At 40.0% G+C, this 11,790-nt stretch overlaps 1 long non-coding RNA gene across 1 annotated transcript; it reads left to right on the plus strand.

The window, feature by feature from the left end:
• Positions 1–352: 352 nt before the first annotated feature.
• LOC137475413 (uncharacterized) lies at positions 353–11,401 on the plus strand. The gene is made up of 3 exons (XR_010999877.1): positions 353–611; positions 643–1,723; positions 11,166–11,401. It is a non-coding gene; the product is annotated as an uncharacterized lncRNA (long non-coding RNA).
• The last annotated feature ends 389 nt before the right edge of the window (positions 11,402–11,790 follow it).

The following is an 11,790-nucleotide window of genomic DNA, read 5'->3' on the forward strand; positions in this document are numbered from 1 at the left end:
ACAAAATTTTTATGGTTAACCAAAAGCACATAAATTGTGTGAAAATCAAAGAAAAAATATCACATTATTAGTTTAATTAAAGATCTAGCAAACTAATGTAAAAGTAAGAAATACTTCAATTCAAGTGATCCCATTCCTATTGTGGATTATCACTAATGTAATAAATGCCTAAAATTAAGTATTCCAATGTTAAGTTCTCATCCTTTCGGTGCAGTAAGTTGTCAGCCAGAGGAATGATGTTGATGTGAGTTTTTTCTTCCCAGGTCTTGTATCCATTCTATGAGTACTCTTGCGAGTTTATACTCCACTTTGTAAATAGGTTACATTTTTTCCTCTTCTAATGGTTCTTCTCTATACAAAGTATGATACAATAAAATGGGTCACGTATTTCTGGGACGGAACCAAACAAGTAAATAAGTGACATAAAAGTGAAGTAAAACCTAAAGTAAATCAGGTAATATTATAGCTTAAAAAAAACCTCAAAACAACAAAATAGGCAAAAGCCACCTTACCACTGAAAAATTATGCTATTAGAGTTGGCAAAGGCCAGTCAGTAGTCATCTGATTCCAGAATTAGATACAGTTTAAGTAATTTTATACATACAGCTAAAGTTAAGAGCTGAGTTAATTTTATACATACAGCTAAAGCTACAAAGACCAAATAAACCCAGACAAGGCCTGACAAGTTTTATGGATGATATAGTTTTTTATTATTAGAAAACTTGAGGTCTGTTATCAGCTCTAGAAAAATCAAGTTTCTGGGGGACAGGATTATAGAGCTATGGATAGGAAACAGAAAAAGCCAGGAAGGCACCATTTCAAAACACTAGAAAAATACAAATATTAAAGTCCCAGTCTATTCCAGCTAATCTGCATGGAACAGTCCAAAAGGACAAAGCAAAGACACAGAGACCAGACTGCAAACCAGACAGAATACAGGCAGGCCAGGGTGAGGTTTGGAACAAAATCTGAATAGGAGCTGAAAAACCACTTCGGAACCAAGGACTATCATGGAAAAGATGGAATTGAGTAGAGAAGTGGCCTGGCTTGTTTACAACTCATATGGAGCTTTTGTGTAGATCCCCACTTCATGCCAGCATAGCACTGTTGGGTTTTGGGATTGAGGAGTTCAACTCCCACCCCTCTGCTTGACTGCAAATGCAGTTGCTGCCACAATATGCATTTACTCCAAGTCACGAAAAGAAAAGCCAAAAATTACAGCGGGTCCCCAACAAACAAACAGGCTTTTGTACGATCTCTCATGCATTCTTTGTTTATGGATATTGTTGAAAGCACAAAGTTCTCAATTCAAAAGATAAGGAAGGCACAGAAGTTAGCTGAGGACATTTAGTCATAAATATAACCACATTATGTAAAATGCCTCCTAACTGGAAGAAGCCATAAGGGCAGTATCTCTTACATATGCAGATCTCACAATACTTCTGGTGTGGCAGCTCAAGCACAGAAACTCAAAAGAGAAACAATTCTACTTACAGTTCATCAGGAATAACTCTCTTGATTTTTTAATCCTTCCTTATACCTCTGTAACAGCAGAAGTAAAGCCAGAAATCTCTCAAGCAAAGTGGGAAAGAATAATGCCTGTGAGCACCTTTTTCTCCTAACTGGCAGACATACGCATTAACTGATCTCCTCTCACCACTTAGAGGAGGGCCAGGGATCAAATCCTTCAAGGCAACATCAGATCTAGTTGTGTTCCTGACAGGTAAAGCCCAAACTAAGACAGGTTGCTTGTCTCCACAGGACACCAGTACTGACAATGAGGAAAACAATCACAGCAACCATTAATTTTACTTCATACACTGACATATAGAGACTTGACATAAGAATATGATGCAGATGCACAGGAAATGTTCACAGGAAAAACCCACTCTAGATAGACTTTAACATAAAAAGCCCATGCATTTACCAGCAATCATTTCATACTCCTAGTAAAAGTAGGAGAGATCCCTACATCTTCTTTTATGATAAATGACTGTGTGAATTGTGACTGGAACTATGTGCAGGCCTTGAGACCCATGAGAGGAAAAGGGGGAGGGTAAATGGGGCTCCAGCACTTTCTTGGTGTTTTTTGATTCCTCTGTATTTATAGTTTTCAAGATAAGACAGCTCTACTTATTAAGCACAGGATGGCTTTACCTCAAGGTTACAAGTTCTTCAAAAACCTAATAATGAAGCGGACAACATGCAGAGAAGGACAAGTCTGGAAAGCAGGAAAGCATTGTGAAATTCAGGCAAAACCACACAAAAACTAATGCATCTGCTCCTTGAAACTGATTGATTTAGAAGGAGATTGAAAGAGAAAAGTATTTATATTCAAAAAGGTATGCCCAATTCCTTGAAAGAGCAATTATTAGTCTAAAGTTTAAAACAAAATATTCTCTACCTGCTTTGGTAGAGCTCTAATTATTTTAAGTGCTAGTTTAAAAAAGCTCCTTCCACTCAAATGTATTTTTTTCATACTGTAGATACTTACCAATACAATAGGTTCACAGTTACCTCTCTGTGATCACTTTCACATGCAAAAAAAAGTTTCTCGTCCTGATATTGCAAGTGATGCAGGAAGATATCTATTTAATGTAGGAACAAACTGAAGGTTTTCTAAAGCTTTATGCTTTTTCACTTCCCGAGGCATTCACAAGCCTATGATGCATATACTAGCACGAAGAACAAGAATGAATCCCTGAATCCAAAGAAATTATTTAGTACTGATTGGGCATTACTGTGTAAGAAGCTCAGAAATTCTGTATACAGAGAAGATACACTTTACTCCTACTCGCATTTCAGAAAGAACTCTGGAATTATTGTTATGAAACAAGTTACAAAGGGCATATTTCCACCATCTACCTTTTTCCTGACAAAATCTGACCACCTTAGCCCTATTTCATTGCCTTGTCCTATTAGGTAAGTGTAGTACTGCTTGTACCATGTACACATACTCAAACAAAATGCTCCTGTTTTAAATTGCACTCCTTCCCCACTGCAGATGTGGGTAAATTAACTCACTCATGTGAGCAGAGTAGGAGTCAGGCTAAATGGAAGTTAGAAAGAAGTGCTCATCAAAATTTGCTGAAATGCAAAAAAATCTAAGCTGGCACTGCAGCCCTGGCAGCCAAGAAGCTGCAGTTCCCTGTGCTGATGTGAGGTGTTGCTGGCAGCAGGGACAGCAGCTCTGGCAGCACTGCTGTGCCAGGGACGCCTGCAGGTATCTGGTGTATCTCTGGTGCCTGCTCAGGTGCATATTTGAATCCAGGCAGCCAGTCCTTGAAACTAAAGGCAAAGTCAAGAGACAAACTTCTAAGTGCTTTTCTGCATAATGAGGATATGGGCTTGTTTATCGCTCCACCAGTTAAGAAATACCCCTGACAATACCAATATCCCAGAATTTTCAATCCCATTCCCCTCCCCAGCAAAAAAAAAGGTTTATATTCTCTACTGTTTAACCACACCTCACTGTGGGTAGTATTTACTATTTTAATACAGGCTGGAGGAAATAAGTTTAGCAATAAGATTTTGCAAAGATGTGGACACTGCTTGCCCAATGTCCCCGTTGAGGCAGGATGGGAACAGAAGAACTCCAAGATCAAAAGGCGAGAAGAAAACTGATTTATTTCAAATGCACCACTATTTATAGAGAGCATCATGCAAACTAATCTCATTGGTCTTAACGTAAAAACATCACACAGCACTGGTGTGCTCTGAATGATGTTTTGTGGCAAGACATATCTATAAACAATGTGAACAACAAGAGAGGTGGAGAATTATTTACATTCTTTCTCAACTGTTTCCCAGGCTCTTCGCTGGTTAGAAAACCCTCTTTTCTCTCTGACTGAACTGAGAATATCCATTCCCCGACACAGTGCTGGGTGTGTGTGATCAGCCACGCCACTTGCTGGGAGAGAAGGCAGGTTGACAGGCTGCTGGGTTAATCAAGGATGGGCTGCCAACTCATGAAGCTCAACAAGAGCAAGTACAATGTCCTGCACGTCAGGAAGGAACAACGCCATGCAACAGTACCTGCTGGGGACAACCCAAATTAGGTTTTCCTGCTAGAAATAATTCAGCTTTTCAAATTATGTGAGCACAAAGGGCTTTTCTGTTAATTATATTGGGAAACAGTGCCTGTACCTGTCATTCTATAAGTAGTCGAGGGAGGAGGATAAAAATCTCCTTTTGTTGCTCAGGAAGTCGGATAATTTTCTTTATGATGAGTTTTTTAATCTTTGGCACAAGTTGCCAGCACATATTGTTGAGCTTCTTGGCATTCTGCTTGTGTCTCTGGCACTAACACCTGCTTAGAGCTTGTGAAAGTGTTCTCCTATTCCTAAAATTTCATCCTCCTTCTCCTGTCCACCCTCAAATCTCAGTAGATCTCACAAAAACTGGCTGTGATACAACTTCTCCTGCTGATACACAGTGAGCTCTTCATCTCATTTTTCCTCAGCAACACACTTGCTAATTCTTCCTTTGCATTGCTTATGACTAGATATTAACAGATCCTGTGAGAACCCAAGAGTCAATGATTTAAAACAGGCAAAGAGGGAGGACATAGGAAAGGTGACTTTTACAGTGGCTTGCCAGCTATCAGTTTTGACCCAGTGTTAACCTGTTTCCTTCTCCATTCCCTCTTGTGCCTGGAGCAAGGAGCAAGCTGCTGCTTTACAGGCAATTTACTGCTTAAATAGCTTTAGGTGAGGAAATATAAAACCAAGGGGTCACCAATAGATGACAGTGTCAGCTACAGAAAGATTCCCAGCCATAAATTTTAGGACACACTGCACACGCACACACTCAGTGCTCATTCCCCCTTATGGCTGAAAAAGTGGAGCATCATTAATTAATACAAGGATCCTCAGTGAATCCTCCCTCCATTCTTTCCCACTCAGGTCCCTGCTGCCAGAATACACAGAATATAGAATACCTAGAATATACACTCAATCTTTACTGCTCAGTACTCAATCTGGCCCTGCTCAGGAAAGTAACTGTCAAGATACTTTGGGGCTTCTAAATATTTCAAGACCAAATATGTCAATATTAAAAGTCACTCAACTTCTGCTGACTCAATTTTGGCCATTCAAGCTGCTGTTTTCATCACTTCTCACTAGGAATAAAGGTTTCCAACAAAATAGTCAGCTAAGATCAACTTTTGTATACATGGCATAAAATCATCTGTTCTGTGGTTGTATTAAGTCTACAGAGCTAGCAGGGGAATCACTGAACTATTATTTCACTGTTTTGCTACAAGAAAGATTATGTACTAAGATCTTAGGGAGATGCTGTTGAGACCTAACTCTACTTATGTCAAGATTTATACTGGGGAAAATAAAAAACTATGAAAAATATCAGCAAAATATTTTGTTCTGATGGTGTGCTACCATGATTTTCACCATTTGTAAGTGATAGTACAAAACTGGACAATACAGTATAAACAATTTCACTGTCTGTTGAATAAAAATGTGCAATTTAATGATGTGTTTTCAACAGGAGACAGAGTTTAGGGTAGGAAGCTATCTATTACAGCTTTGATAGTTGGCAACATTATTTGGCATGCTGTATGTTTCCATGCAGGACTGTTTTATGTGGTTATTAACCAATAACTGCTCATAAACAGAGTACAGCATTGACATTACATCACTAATTGCAGGTTTGCCTATATTTAAACTTGTCAGGAAAGTAGCAATGAAAGAAGTGTGGCCTTTTCCTTGAGGTTTTCAAGCGCACAGGATTTATTTCTGTTTTGGCAGACAGCGTTCATTTGCTAGCATAAAGGTTTTTCTCAGCCTCCTTAAAATTATTCAGGACCAAAACCGTTTGCTAATCACCTTATAAAGAAACAAGAGATCTTTCTAAAAGACACTGGGAAAGGTTTCAAAAACCACCAAGCTGGGACTATAGGACCCTCTGTTAAACAACACAGCAGAAATCACAGTCACAGAAGGGATTGGAAGGGACCTCGGGTAATCACCTAGTCGAACCTGCCAAGGCAGGGTCACCTAGAACAGGTTATACAGCAACTGTTCCAGGTGGATTTTGCAAGTCTCCAGACAAGAAGACTCCACAACCTCCCTGAGCAGCCTGTGCCAGTGTTCTGCCACCCTCAGCATAAACTCTTGTTCATGTTGAGGTGTTTTCCAGTTATACCACAAGGGAAGATTTCCCTTTCATTTGCATTATTTTCACTACTCTGGAAAATTAAGCTTTGAAGTGAAAGCTAAAACTTGGAGTCCTGTTTTTTAAAATGAGAAAAAATATTCCACCTACTCCATCACAAAGGCTAGTCAGCAGAGATAAAAAAAAAGGTCCCTTCCATGAAACAGGTCTCTAGATGCAGCTAGACCACAGCCATCATGAAGGGATTCCAGTACTGTCCTTCAGCTCTTGGACTTCACTGTACAGGTGGCAAATATTTAGCTGAAAGGAGGAGGTAGAAAGAGAGAATTCAGAGCTAAAGACAAATTGCCAGTGAAAATGCACTACTCAGGTGTATTGCTGCAGTCTGGATTATTTCAAACTCTGAACAAGGCAGGACGGGGCTGCAGAAGCTATCGGCATAACCCCTAGTCTACAGACTGGCCATTGTGCCCCCCAGCACATGGCCTACATAAGACTGCTGAGCTTGTACACGGCTGTAGCTGTGTGCAAATTACACACTATTTATGTCACCTCTGAATTCAGCTTGTTGCTTTTTCCTTTTAATAGAAGTTGGCTTCTACACATGGCAATTAAAACTAACCTGGCAAGTGGGAAAACACCTGTATAAACCTCTCATTATTCTGGCATTCCACACTAATTGTAACACATTTTAAGAATTCAGTATTGCCTGAGGTGGACAATTTTTGTGATGTTTTACAGCCAATGAACTTCCACCAGAGGAGCTGACACTTTCCCTGAGCCCACAGTTTTAACATTACCAAATCCTGATTAGCTTTGTGGATTAATCAGGTTTCAGGTCTAACAGCCAAGATGGATTTTACCTAAAGCTCTACTCACAGTTGACTGGGCAATACCTGTTATAATTTACAGGCACTGGCAGATCTGCTTCAGATAGCTCCTTGGAAGTGATTATCCGTCTTGCTTCACGGATGCTACGTGTAATATATTCCAAAACACTAAATTACACAGAATTTACTGATGTCTTGAGTTTTTTTATTCAAACTCAAGACTGATCACATTCATCCAGAGGGCCACAGGCCTGGAACGAGCTTCCAAAGAACTGCAATTTGTTTATCATGCAAAGGTAGTGGCTTCACTTTGCTTTCCTGAGAGAACAAAGCAATTTTGATTTGGAATGTGTTTTGCTTGGGTAATCTGAGACTGCTTAATCCTGAAATTACAAAATTCACATCACCTAACTATTTGCCTGAGTTTTGAAGAGAAACCTAGCTTCACAAATCCTGCTATCAAGGCAAATTCCTTATAAATAAAAAGAATCTGTTCTATGTACAGGATGCAGTTATAAGGACTGAGAAATACAAAGTTCTTCTACAACTCCTATTCTGCTCTCCTTGAGGTCAGTAATATTTTGGGCAGGCAGAAGGCAGCATGCTGACAGAAGGGAACAAGATACCACAAAGAGAGCTTACCTGTGTTGATACCAAAAGAGTTACTATATGGAGGTACTCGAGGCCAGGGTGGACAGGGCTCTGGGTAACCTGGTCAGGAGGAAGGTCCTCTGCCTGTACAAGGGGCTTCAAACCAGATGTTCTTTAAGGACACTTCCAAACCAATCTATACTATGAAAACTCAAAACCTGTTTAAGAATACAAACCTCATACTTAGGAATCTTTGGAAGGCATTACTGAGTGTCATCACACCTTCTCCCTTTGAAAAGTTGAATATTCACCTTTGTACCACCCTGTCCAAAAGAAACTTATTGTTTTTATTTCATCAACTTCAACTGATCCTGTTTTGCAGGCAGGCCTATGCAAGAGTGAAGGACAGAGGGAAAGTAAAGGAAGTAAAGTAAAGGAGGGAAAGTAAAGGAAGAAGGCAGCATGATTACAACTCCCAACAAATCCTGGACAAAAATCCTGAGAAGGATGCAATAGTATGGGGTGCTGACCCTAGCCAGCAACCAAACACCCATCCTTCCTTGGCTCATTCAACTCTCTTGTGAGACAATAATTTTTTAAAAAAATCAAAGGAAAATAGCTTATAGATGGATATATTGACAATTTAATAAGAAAACTACAAGCTGTGTAAGCAAAGCAAAAAGAAGGTATTCACACCTTGCTGTTGGCAAGCAGGCAGATGTTGAGCCACTTTCTAGGAAAGAGTGCTTCCCCACATTTAACAGTTGCTTGGAAAGAAAAATGCCACTTTTCCCTGAACTTTTACTGTTGAGCACATCATACAGTATGGAATATCCCTCTGGTTAATTCAGGTCACTGTTCCAGTTTTGTCCCCACTCAGTCTCTTGCCCACTGCTAGACTATTCATAGGGGGAAGCCTTGACACTGCAAGCAACATGCAGCAGTGGTCAAAAGGCCAGTGTTACCAACACTGTTTTAGCAACGAAGCACAAGCTCCTTGTGAACTCCTGCAAAGTCAAGTACATAACTCCATCCCAGCCAGGACCAGTACAAGTATACATACCCCATGGCAGGGTACAAACCCAGTCTAGGGTACTCCACCCTAAAACGAGTTGGGTTTTTTTGTTTTTAAGGAGTGCACTCATGCATTTAACTCCACCTTTCTGTGACTGTAGGATAATAAGAAAAAATGCAGGAGGACAGAAGTTTGGGTTTGAGCACTTATCTGCCAAGTAAGTACAACAAAAAATGGTTAGTATGATTTCATTAAATTAGAAGAAAGAAGTAAAAGCAGGACAACCTTTCATTCTTGCAGATTACTCTTAGACTTTAACACTTCCACTTTAATATCACTTGTCACTCAACCCACCTCCTTACAATCCCAAGAGTTCAAGCAAGTTAAGGTTGGTTTAACCATGCTCAGCACCATCTTTTTGCCTTTAATTTTCAACCTTAGATGGAAATGCTCTCCATAAGTGGTTCTACTGCCAGTCTTATGCATGATTGCATTAATTAAAATGCTAGAAGGGATGATTTAAGAGTCTCATCATCAGGCTTAGCATAATTAGACTCCCAGACCCAGTGTCAAATGCTCCCAGGGCTGCCCCAACCTTTCATCCTTCTAAGACAGCCCTATACAACATGCTTTGCAGCAAGAACCATTTCTGAAAAAAAAGCTTTAGGAGAAAGGTTTTGTCTTCTTTCTTGAAACATAAAAATCCCCCTGGCACTTGTTCACAGAGTCCAGATTTCTGTTTATAACCACAGCCAAAGCAGCCCTAACATCTACGCCAGAAGTAGCTTTTTTTTTAGTAATGCCAAGTGTATGAAGTTGAAAATTGCCTGGTGATCCCTCTGGAGCAGAAGATGGTATGTAAATAGCCTCGCTATTTATATCCTATATAGGGCTAGGTTCAAACTAAAATGAGAAAATTAAATGGGAAAAAGAGGTCAGTGCATTCAGATATTCTCCAGCACTTGTCAGCATCAATTAAGCACAAAAGATCAAAGCATCAGAAACAGAACAAGACTTTTTTCCAAGGTGTCTCAGATCCCACTGCACTGAGTTGGCAATTGGGTATGTACCATGAAGGCTCGCCAGAAAGAGCCAGAAGTGAACCACTGTGGTCATGATATAGGTCTAGTCTCTCAATTACTACATTTCCTCTTTGTTCTTGGAGATTAGGTTCTAGCTTTTCCTGAACTATGAGTGCTGTTTTACATGCACTGCTTTCACAAATTAGAAAACACTGGGGAATCATCTTAATTGTTAAAAATTCTTGCCTGTTGTATAGAGGTATTATTACCACAAACGAGCAGCTAAAATGTTCATTTCTGGAAAATCAAATTAAGCAGGACATACACATTACTAAAATCTCACAGCTGGGGCCTTGTAGGGAGAACTTACACAGATGTAGTCAGTTTAAACAAGGCACATGGTAGTTTAAGTAAGCAGTTACCATAAATGATGCATTTTCACCACTGCTGAGGTCCCAGACTACAAGCTTTTCTGCACCCGCTATTTCTGTAAGTGTTGTTGTACTGCCATCTGGTGGGAAAAACTCATGGGAAGAAGGATCGTCATGAAGGCATAGGAACAGAGGCACTGCAGTGAGTGAGAGCAAGAGAATTCAGAATTCCCTAGTCCAATGGGTGTATTTTAGGATCCAATTCCAAAGTAACATGCAGATACATGGATAACTGCTATATAGTTTCTACACAATAAATAAACAAGACAAGGAGACTTGGGCTGAGTATCAGTAAGACAGATGCCACAGGCACCAAAGCATGTGACCAGACCACAAATCAAGCCACATGAATAGATACTGACACTCTAACATGAATCCTCTGAAGGCCCACATGAACAGAAACATTTTCTAGGGGAAAGAGAAACTTACATTCAGCAAATAAATCACTAACTAGCAACTATTATCAAAATTACTCAGAAGTGCACAGTGCTCAAAGGGCACATGAAGCTTTATGGATGTATCCCTTCTTCAGGTTGGTCTAGTTTTACAGTCAAATGCACTTAAGGGCAAACCATGGCCTGTTTCAGTCAATTAAACAAATTAGTGCCTTACCTTGTGCCACAAGTTTTAATCAACTTGGGAATGCAGTGTCCATTCTAACTTAGAACCTGCAAAAGGGTTCTATTTACCCCATATTTCCTTGGTCCATATTTCTGGTCCAGTAAGGGCCAAAAAGGACCATCTGTCCCTTGTTAGAAGAGCCAAAGGTAAACTGGAAGGGCTGCTGAGTTCTTTCCTCTGCATTGTCCAACCCTAAAACAGATGGTGCAAACAGTTCTCTGTGTCTGGCTCTGAAGAGGAAGCAGAAGGGATATTCCTGGGTAGATAAACTTGTCCTCTTACTTCAGTGAGAGCCAACTTTGAAAGATGATGAGAAAGTCTTTTGAGGTGGTTTGGTGGTTTTAAGACAAAATATATCCCATCAGTTGCCTTTAGCCAGTGAGTTTCAGGCCAGGACCTGAGATAATGGCATGGAAATGTGACTGATCTATTAATACAGCATGTCACCATCAAATGGTATTATTATTTACATTTTCTGAGTCTAAATGTTTGGTATATTTCTGAGTGTGCTTCCATTAACTCCAAGGCATAAAGGAACATGTTTGAATTTGGCAGCAGATTGTAGACAGTGTGTGAAAGCAGAAACTGGGAGAAGTGCAGCTGAGGCCTGCCATTCTCAGCAACAGGCACTAACTCAATAGCAAATCCCTGCCTACAGCCCAGGATGGCATGGCAGAGCTTAAGAGGTCAGTGCTTTCATAAATACAAATTTGCTATTGCAAAAGGGCATGATTCAGCTTACACATTGAGAGTTGCCAATAGTAATCAAAGCATTCTTGCTCTCTGGGTCATGTCAAAGCTGAGATCCAGGTATCTCAGGATCTACTGCCATGGTAACAACCAGACAAACATGGTTGTCTGGGTAGTTTATGGGCAGTGCCTGACCACAGATTTCAAAGAGCAAGGGACTGATTCACTCTTCATCACCCTCTTTTGAGTACAAGAACACACTAAGTTACTGTGAGGTCTTATCCTGAATAATTTTTTATTATTCTAGGAAACTAACGAGTGACAGACCAGAGGGTGTGCATCTCCATTGCTATTTGGAGGACAAACAGATGACCTTCTCAGGCTCAGTACTTAAGATAATACAAAGACAACTATACAGAAAACCAAGGATATGACTAAGATTTTGAATTACATCCTTGCTT

The sequence above is a fragment of the Anomalospiza imberbis genome, chromosome 6 (assembly GCF_031753505.1).
Source record: "Anomalospiza imberbis isolate Cuckoo-Finch-1a 21T00152 chromosome 6, ASM3175350v1, whole genome shotgun sequence".
Classification (NCBI taxonomy): Eukaryota; Metazoa; Chordata; class Aves; order Passeriformes; family Viduidae; genus Anomalospiza; species Anomalospiza imberbis.